General features: G+C 38.6%; 1 long non-coding RNA gene across 2 annotated transcripts; it reads right to left on the reverse strand.

Moving 5' to 3' along the window:
* Positions 1-7447: 7447 nt before the first annotated feature.
* On the reverse strand, positions 7448-10183 carry LOC117402193 (uncharacterized). Of its 2 annotated transcripts, XR_004544427.3 has the most exons (4): positions 9886-10183; positions 9339-9408; positions 8520-8623; positions 7448-8361 (listed from the first exon to the last, which is right to left on the reverse strand). It is a non-coding gene; the product is annotated as an uncharacterized LOC117402193 (long non-coding RNA). The 2 variants fall into 2 exon arrangements; XR_009328710.1 differs by having other exon boundaries at positions 9339-10183.
* Between the last annotated feature and the right edge of the window lie 516 nt (positions 10184-10699).

Here is a 10699-nt window from a genome sequence, read left to right on the forward strand (position 1 = left end):
TTTGAGTGAAAGGTGTATGCGTCAGAGATGGATGGCTTTTTAATAGAAACAGCTTAATTTATTTGAGGTTTTCCCAGTGATGATGGGAATGAGAATGTATATTGGGAGCCCTGCTAACAAGATTTAAGTTTTTGCAGGTATCAGGCTTTTAAAGACACACCTGTGGTGGCTTTGACAGACTCACTGAGCGCAGAAACTGACCCAAGACTGACAGCTACTTGAAGCAGGCTGATTTTTGGGATGCAAATTGAACATTTGTGAAACTGCATGTGTGTTAAAATGTTGCAATAACTGTACTGTGTTTTAAAGAATTTAAAGCCAACAGAAATACTAAACAAATTGTTAAAACACACTATTCATACAAAAAGTTATAATATGCTCTGTATTAACCTATAGTTATGTGCGAGTGTGGCAATGTGCCCCGCCCCTGTGTGCTTTTCTGTGTTGTATGTTGCGTGTGTTAATGTTGGTGTATTGTAGTTGGCTGCACGGGATATAAATGGGTGTGTGCAGCACAAGTTATTTAAAATGTATAGTTGTATTTAAGCACGAGGATTGCACATCACTTCACGTGCATTTAAAGTATTTAATATGTGAGCACAAGGTTGCACATAATTAATTCACGTGCTGGGATTCAAGTGAATAATTAATTAGTAATTGAATCCCGGCACAACAGTATATATAGATGCACGTTTTACTCACTCGGGGTTGTGTGTTCGGTGAGTGGAGAACGGGTGTGGAGAGGAGAGAAAGTAAAGTAAAATAAAATAAAGTAAATTGATAGTTGTTTGTATTCACCGTGTTTGTTCGTCCCTGTTTGTTAGTGTCTGTTCGTTTTGTTTGTCTGTTTTACTTGGCCTCAAGTGCTGTGTCCTGTGTTTTGTTCAAACCTTTTTAAAAGAGTATGTGCGAATCTGACAGTGGCCTGCGGTCGCCCAGTCTCCATCGAGTGGCCCCCAAGCTTTTTCTGTGGGTGCACGAGAAACTCCTCTCACTGCGGGCATTTCACCTGCCCGGGGAGACAAACTGGGTGGCAGACCTCCTCTCAAGGGGTGTCCTCAGCAGCCCAGAGTGGAGGCTTCACCCCAAGGTGGTAAGCCTCATCTGGGAGAGGTTCGGGAAAACAAATAGACCTCTTTGTCTCCCAGGAATCAACCCACTGTCCCCTCTGGTTCTCCATAATAGGAGGTGGGGAACTGCTGGGAATAGATGCCCTGGCACACCAGTGGCCGAGGCATCTGTTAAACGCCTTCCCACTGCTCCTGCTGCTCCCACTGTGTCTGGAGAAAATCAGGCAGGACCAGGCAAAGTTGCTCCTAGCAGCCCCTATATTGGCCCAGCTGAGCGGCCAGCTGTGGAGACTGCCGACGCCCCACGACCTGCTTAGTCAGGCATGGGGGACCGTATGGCATCCCGACCTATCAAGCCTGCAGCTCTAGATCTGGCCCATGAGCGGCTGCAGGGCTTTTTTGACGAGGGAAATCCCCCTCCAGCTTGCCATCTCTGTCGGGAAATCCTGCTTATTTCTTTTTACAGAGGCCAGGACAAAGGTCACGCTCTGCACCAATCCTGCCTTCTTGCTGAAGACTATCTTGGCTTTCCATGTCAACCAATCTGTGGAATTGGAGACTTTCCATCCACCTCCTTTCCAGTCTGACAGGGAGTGACAACTCTATATGCTCTGCCCAGTTCGGACCCTGGCGTATTATGTTGACAGGACAAAAAGTTGGAGGCAGTCTGAACAATTTTTTGTCTGCTATGGGGCAAAGTCTCATGGTCAAGGCCTGTCTAAGCAGCGGCTGTCCAAGTGAATAGCAGACATGGTCAGCATTGTCTATGAGCTGGCCAACTTGACCCCTCCAGGGGCCTTGCAACTTTGTGGGCTTTATTCCAGGGTGCAATGTCGTGGATCCTCAAAACCCTAGTTTTGGAACTAGTGTTTAGGGCTGCTTCCCAGTCGACCCTTACAACAAGACATAGAGGTGAATTTCTCCCACAATTTTTCACCCTAACTACGTTACAGGGGTTCCGAATGGTAATGCACAGGGCAGCCTCCTGGCTTAGCCTTGTGTCATTCCGGTTTTCTGCAATCATGCCCTTGCAACGGCTTGGGTATACTCACCCATTCGGTAATGGTCAGTGTGGCAGTGTGAAAGCCCTGCCGATGCATGTGTGAGTGTGTGTGTATGTGTGTGTCGGGGGGGGGGGGGGGGATATTGGGTGTCAGGGAGGGGGTTACATTCCTTCCTGCAAAAACACATGGGGACAGGTGTATTTAAAGGGTGATCACAAGTGTTAGTCAGGTAGGAACAGTACGGTGCGGTTTGTTGTTTTTGTGTTATATAAATGCGTGAGCGCTTGAACTGTAGCATTTCTGGTCTGTCTCATTGTCGACGCACCCTGGAAGTTACATTTCGTACTTGAAAGGAAATGTTAGGTTATTATTATAATCTTGGCTCCCTGAAATAGAAATGTAACCATTAACCTTCAAGGTCGCTGTGACCATTATTAGCAGCATGCTTGAAGGAAAAATTAAGCCAAGATCTGTGACTGCAGTACTTTTGATCCCTTGGGGGCCGGGTCAAGACTGTGTCACAGGCTCAAAAAGCAGCTTTGGGAAAGCATTCAGTTCAGCGGTCTTTAGGAGGTAAGATACCCATTCGGTAATGATTACATTTCTATTTCAAGGAACCAGGGTTATGATAATAACCTAACCTTATAATTTCAACACACAAAAATGGTCAAATCATTTATTAAAAGCTTTTAAAAAAAGTGTACAGACTGATAATTTATTCCAGTTACAACATCTTCATGAAACAGATCAAAGCAGTTTATTAACAGTAATAGGCTGTGAAACACCATGTTCGACACGGTCATATCTTAAATGAAAAACCTGCTCTATTATTCAGCTGCCAAGACCACAAGTATTCAACATTAAACAGCTTTATTGTGCTCAAGTTTAGTCTGTTGTAATTATCCAGTTCATAACAAGCTTTAAAAATAATTATAATACATACATATTATCCATAATTTTGTAGTATGTGATTGGACAAAACCTGGACTGTGTGGACCACAGTTAAACATCTCAGCGATAGATGATTTTACAATAGGAGAGGTTTATCGCATCACTGAACATTTAAAAAAAAAAAAAACATATTGCTTATTGATACTTCCATGGTCAGCAAATGTTGTCTTTGTGGTTTGGTTTGAAAGTAAGCCCATGTGTGGTGGGTACACATTATAGCTCTGTAGCAATAGCTGGTGCAGATGCTGAATTTACACTTTAAGAATAAGCTCATTAATATAAAAGAAACAGTACTGCATTGTCATGGATAAGGTAAAAAACACCATTCAGCAAATTCAGCATCTTCCTTGGTAACAGCTTTAAGATACACCTATCCACCAAACACTCATTTTAAAACCAAAATAACTGATCAAACAAATTGCACAAGTAAATAACAAAAGAGAATGTAGTATGTGTGTAATTATATATATCCAACAAAAAAAGGTGCTTTGATATAAGGTTCACTTCTTAAAATTACAACTTATTAAATTATCCTTCATTTTCTCTTTAAAAATGACTGCTGAATTTACTAGAATACACTCTAAAGTGGTAGTTTATGTAGAAATAACAACTACCTGATGGAATAGTTTTGATAAAAAAAATTAAATAAATAAAACCCTTTGGATAATTTACAGGGGTTTAGCCTAGGGAAAACATTCACTGTACATTTTACAGTACAGCCATAAAACAGATGTGCATATACAATGAAGACAAACAAATGCTCCCTGCTATAGTTTCCATATGATTCAAGCCTAGAGGCTTTAGCGAAGACTACTTTGATAGTTAAATCAAAGGTGAACAATTTCGTAACCTTTACAGCTTGTTTCAAAAAGCAGAATTATCAATAGTCTTGGACTAGGTAGTCCATGATTAATGCTAAATGGAGTCTGTGAAATCTGCTGGTAATGTCTAAAACTGCCTGTCCTATTGCAGTCATTGGATACATGATGACAGAATATTGGTGTTGATATAAAATCTCAGACATAGGCACATTAAAGAAATGAAACCATAATTATTATTATTATTATTATTATTTATTTCTTAGCTAACGTCCTTATCCAGGGCGACTTACAATTGTTACAAGATATCACATTATTTTTACATACAATCACCCATTTATACAGTTGGGTTTTCACTAGAGCAATCTAGGTAAAGTACCTTACTCAAGGGTACAGCAGCAGTGTCCCCACCAGGGATTGAACACACGACCCTCTGGTCCAGAGCCCTAACCACTACTCCACACTGCTGCCCTTAATGTTGTACAGCTTTAAAAAAAAAAATCACAGGAATCCATCTTCCTGAGTAACTAAATATACCTACCTAAACCAAGTGACACTGTAAATATAGTTTGGATTCTTAGACCCAGGTTTGAAAATAGTGTTTCAACACTATAGCGTGTCAATCACTTCTTACTAAAATATACATTTGTGTGTCTTTAAATTACCCCCAAATTATTCAATAAAATCATTAACAAATACTGTACAAAGTAGAAAAAAAGTCAGACAAACAAAAAACCTAGAAAACAATAACAAAAAAAAAAAAGAAACCTTTACACTGCATGAATTTGTTAACTGAAGCTGGCTGGAACGTACATAGTAAACCCACAGCATGAGGCTCGTTGTGTTAGTGCAGCAATCTAAATTTGGCCACCAAAGGCAGGTGGTCAGAGGAGTTGTGCTCATTAGGCAGTACATTAACAGGCCACAATTCATTTTCACTGAGAAGAGAAAGCCTGGCAAGAACCTGCAACTGACCATTGTGGGATGTGCTGCCCCCTGCTGGAAGAAAAGACAGCTCAGTGTTCAGTCTGTAGTATTTTTAATCCTCTGCTACCTCTCTATCCTCATGCACTGTTTAATCTATTTATCAAGGAGTAGTTCACATTTACTGATAATAACAAGGAGGTAAAGGGGTAAACATTAAAAAAAACAGGGTGAATATTTCAGTAATACAGAGAGACAATGGAGTGTGTTTTCCCAATGACCACTACTTGCAGAATGACAGTTGCTTGTAGGTAAGCCTCTTACAGGTTACCTTTTTAGTTATGCACTTATTCCATCTACATACATTTTATACAGAAGTCAACTGCACACACACACACACGTTTAAGTTCTTGATTATTTTTTAGTGATTCTTCCTCTCAATCCTAAGCAAATGTAGCAGAGATGGGCTGATGTGGCTATTGGCATGCCTACATACGACAGTTCTTTTTTATTATTATTATAATTATTTATTTCTTAGCAGGATTTCTTTGCGTGACAACTAGGGAATTGAGCAACTACAGAACAGCTTCAAAGCACGGCGTCCACCAGGGTGACGCAGTACCCAAAATGATGGAGAAAAAAAATAATACCCAGAGCTTTATGACAAAGATCATCACAATTATAAATATACAGAAATGAAAGATAATATATGGGAGTCCATTTCAAAGGAACTGGATTAGCCTGGTATGTATGATTTATTTTCATATATGTTGAAATACCATCAGTGAAGATATTATGTTGTCGAACATGTACCAGTCTTTAATAGTTAACAGTTTTATATTTCTGTCACATTTCAAACCTGTTGCATCGCATCTGTGTCACTTCAGGGGTGTATGGTCACGTTGATACTAAAGTATCTTGTCCGATGAAAAATCGCATCGTGTCTGTTGTGTAGCGGTCTTTACTGTACTTAACACAATAATATAAACTAGAAATGGTTCAACACTGGTAATGGATACACCTATGTAGCATTAAGACAATAACTCAAAGTGTACTGTCTCTTTGCAGCTGTAACTTCAAGAATCACACAACCTCAATATGGCAGCCATATTAGATCAGAGGTCAATTTCATGGTTAGCAACACATTTAGCATGAAGGCTTTATATAACCCTGTAAATATTAAGTTCCTACCTCATATGGTTTCTGAGATACAAGGCTTTGACACTGTGGTGGCGTTGCAAAAAACTGTCAGAAAGGGTTAATTTTTCTTGCAAACTAGATCGAAGAAATCGCAGAATACATGTGTACCCAGTATGAAGCCAATATCTTGTATCATAGTGGACATCTTAGGTCACAGGTCAAAGTCAAGTGTGTCATTAAATATAAAAAAAAACAAAAAACGTGCACATGGGAATAAGGGGCACAGGTTACGTGTTGATTCCCAAATTCTTGTTCATACAGACCTGTTATACAGTCTGTGCAGATTCAGCAATATGTGGCAAGGTTGAGATTACATGGTCAAAATGCACAGGAGCAGTTGACATATTGTAAACAGGATGACTTGTTGTGACGTCAGACCCGGAAGATACAGGACAGTTTGTTGAGTGAATGCGCTGTTGCGTGGTTTAATAATAAATAAACAAAACCAAAGGTTTGAACAAAACACACAAACACTGCTACAAAACAAAAAGGCACGATGGCCAAAACAAACTGACTAACAAACAGACACGGAACAAAACAAGTTTCGTGCTGGTGTAGTCCCAGCACGCGTAGCAATTTTTATTATGATTAGTTTCACTTTCTTTACCTCCCAACTCTCGTTCCGCCTCTGAACACACCAACCCCATATCACCCGTGACCACCCTATTTATACACCTGTGGCCTTAATTAATCATTTAATCACTTATTCAGATCACGGCTCCAGCCACATTCCCACGTGTTTTTGCAGGGAGGATTTTAACTGCCTCCCTGTAACCCATTATTCCACACACACACACATCCCTATGAGTAGTAAAGGCACGACAGCATCGGTCACTTTGCTAAGCCCCGCCCCTTTTGATTGATTTATGACCATAAGCCCCTCCCCCTTTCCATGCCTCTGAGTGATTTATGACCCTTAAGCCATCCCCCTTTCTATCCTGCTGAGTGATTTATGACCATCAAGCCCTGCCCCTTTTCCCCACGCTTTGATTGATGTATGGCCCTTAAGCCCCGCCCCCTTTCCCACGCTTTGTGTGATTTATGGCCCTTAAGCCCCTCCCCTCCCCCCTTATGACCCGCCCCTTTTTTCTGACATTAACCGGATGTCCGTCAAAAATAGCGCTACCCTAAAAATGGCGTCTGTTGGACCCCTAGTTTATAGACTATCAAAGAAAAGAGAAAGACAGAAAGAAAGAAGAGAAAGCAAGTTGTATTGTAGTGCTAAAGATATATTTTTAAAAATAAAAATGTTGCAATTACTATCGACAGGATTCGAACCTGCGAGGGTTGGTCACCCGTTAGATCTTAAGTCTAATGCCATGTTTTGTATTTTAACTTTAATCAAAGTGTGGGAAAAAGGGGTGGGGCTTAAGGGTCATAAATCACTCAGAGGCGCAGAAAGGGGCATGGCTTAAGTTTCATAAATCAACCAATGGGGGCGGGGCTAGGGTCATAAATCAATCAAAAGGGACAGGGCTTAGAAAAGTGACAGATGCTGTCGTGCCTTTACTACTCCCGTGCTCACATACCAACATACCTTTTTAATCTGCACGTGAAGTGATTGTGCATACATAAATACAACATAAAACACAAAATATGCAAAGGGGTGGTGCACCCTGCCACACATATGTTCTATTAACAAATTCATTTAAAATATAAAAGGGAAATATCAGTGCTAGACCTAAAAAATATATCTATACCAACTATAAAAATAAGCGAGCATTGGGAAAGAAGTATGAAAATAACAAAGCACATTTGAAATTCCAAGATCCTTGATCAAGGTCTTTTCCCCCTGTTCATTAGAGATACAATAATATACTCTTTGTCGATCATCTTATACTTCCTGGAGGAAGTAACAGCAGCAGAAGAGGAAAGAAGAACAGTTACAGTTATGTTGTGGCCTCACACTCTGAACATTACATTTCCTGACTGTAAAAACCTCAGGTCGGATGTATTTCCTTTTTCAAACACATTTACTACTTCTATATAGAACTAAAGTAATGTAAAATTGCTAAATAGTATCCTAAATTAATGAAATATGACAACCTTGGAATCAATATGCAAAGACAACAGTGGTCAACTCCTGCTTCAGATTCTAGAGACTGTTTAAAACAGTGTCTGTAACTAGAAATGGTTAAACTATACAACAGACTGATTGGGGTGATATGTTACTTGTGCAGTGATGACAAAATAGTTGTAAAATAGAATCAACACACAGTGAAAATGTAACTTTAAAATCTTTCTTACATCATACAACTTTTCAGCCACCTAATGGTATAATGTGTCACAAATAATCCCAATTCCAGAACCTACTTTTCACTTGGAGGAAATATTTATCTTGACTGGCAGTTGAAGGCACATTGGAATAGTCTTCTGCATCTTTAGTGGATTTGTCTGAAATGATGAGAAATGTGCCATTAATAGAGGATATGTAAAATAAAACAATAAAAATACATGACATACAGTATTTATTTAGAGGTGATAACAAACTAACATGATTTATCATACCAAATGTAGGCACATGAGTGGCATATTAAACAATTATTATTAACCTGTATTGCTATGGTATCCAGTTTCATATTGACAGTGGCGAGACATCCCAAGGTTTTTAGGCACAGACAATATCCGGTGGCCTCGGAGTCTGTTGTCCAGAAATCTGAAGGAAAAATACATAATCATATGATAAGGTTGCTATAGTAATGAGTTAAGATAAATGGTTTTGTAATTGGATGAAAAAAACAGGTTGGCTTCTATACATAAATGTTGTTCGTATTGTTACAATTACCCATTTATACAGTTGTTTTTTTTCCTGGAGCAATCTAGGTAAAGTACCTTGTTCAAGGGTACAGCAGCATTGTCCCCCACCTGGGATTGAACCCATGACTATGTGATCAAGAGTCCAGAGCCCTAACCACTACTCCACACATGCTGCCCTGAATAATCAAGTACATATGAACACAAAAAATAATTTTGTACATAAAACCTCAAGAAAGCCAATTGCTCCCTCTAGTGATCAAAATCTACAGTATCTAGAGCTCCCCTTGATGGTAACCAGATATGACGTGTTAGTACGTCTGAATCAATAAAACATTTTCATTATGATTATATTTGAGATGTGTGCAACAAATGTGTTAATTAATTTGAGAGGCAACTGTACAAAGGGATTTGGATAATTAAAACAGTCAGTCCCTTTTCATGCAAAACTGGGTCTTTGTTACCATGCAGACTGACATCCCAGTTTAATGTGTGATTAAGGTTTTTAATCTGTAGATTATACCTTTTTTTAATTCTACTTTTTTATCAACATACATTTGGGTTGCCAAAATAGTTTTGGTAGTTTAATTGTTCAGCAACATATAACAAGCGGGTACCTAAGGATTCTAGACTTGGTTTGATCTGGGTTTTGTAGTGGTCCTCTTGCACTTCTTGCAGACACAGAATCTAAGAAAAAAGTTTGAACAGCTACATTGTAAATAAAGAAACCTATTCTGCAAAATGAAACCACATATATTTTTTTTACTAAGTTTTACTGTAATTAATGATCCATAACTATTAAACACCAATAAGTCTTTTGTAATGTCTTCATTTTTTAAAACATTGAAAGACTAATCAAAACATTCGTCATGAAATGTATTGTTTTTCTTTCAGTATTTCTAACTGTTATTGTTTATGCCTACATGCATATATTATGACTGCTCAAAGGACCTACAAGTAGAATTTAGTTTTGTACATATGATATTTAACACAACTTTGCTTTTCACAAAGTGGTGCACATTTTGCACAGTAATTTATTGGCCTATTTCACAGACCCTGACAAACTGAGGACTACCCTACGTAAGATAACATTAGGCAGTACAGGAACAGCGATGTATATTTCTATGGGAATGTTGCACTAGGACGTTTTTGTTTTTTGCTCACATATGCATCATGTTGTTTGAGTTCCTGCACGATGTTGGGGAATCTATAACCCCAGTGTAATATTGGACGTCTGCATTGTCCTCCAACAAATGCTTGGAAAGGATGTTTTAAGACATGACTGTAAAGTCAAATTCTTTATTTTCTTTCCCATCTGCAATGTACATTTGTGCATGCTGTCTTGATTTCTCTTTGTAATGCGTTGAGAAATCTTCCCAATGTCTTTGTATTTGCCCTGGAAAACACAGACAGAAAAATAAAATTACAGTCGCAGACAAAAGTATTGGCACCCTACACTTAATATAAGATCATTCAAGAAAACACGTTAAATAAAAGTATTTGGCGAACATTAGGCACTAATTAATATGACCAAAATACAAAAATTCTTTATAAAAAGGAAAAAAGGCAATTTGAAATATTGTTCACCTTTGCATTAAAAGTCTGTTAATTTAACATAACTAATTTTAAAATATATTCATTACACAGTAATTAAGCTACATTATAAATTCAATAGCCAAACAAAAGGTAATTATTGCCAATATCTGTTGAAGAACAGTTTGGCAACACAGCAGATGATGGTCAAGACAAATGAGTTGGATTCATGTTGAAGAAAAACACTCATAGCAAACTAAAATGAAGGAAATGGTTACAGAACAGTGTTAAAGAAATATGGAATACCAAAATACACGGTCAGAGCAATAATCAAGAAGTACCACAGAACAAATTCAACTGAAACGCTTGAAAGAAGTGGCTATCCAAACAACATTACGGGTACAGCAAGTAAGAGAATGATCCAAGCAGCTAAAATCCAAGATTA

Source organism: Acipenser ruthenus, chromosome 5 (genome assembly GCF_902713425.1).
Source record: "Acipenser ruthenus chromosome 5, fAciRut3.2 maternal haplotype, whole genome shotgun sequence".
Taxonomy (NCBI): Eukaryota; Metazoa; Chordata; class Actinopteri; order Acipenseriformes; family Acipenseridae; genus Acipenser; species Acipenser ruthenus.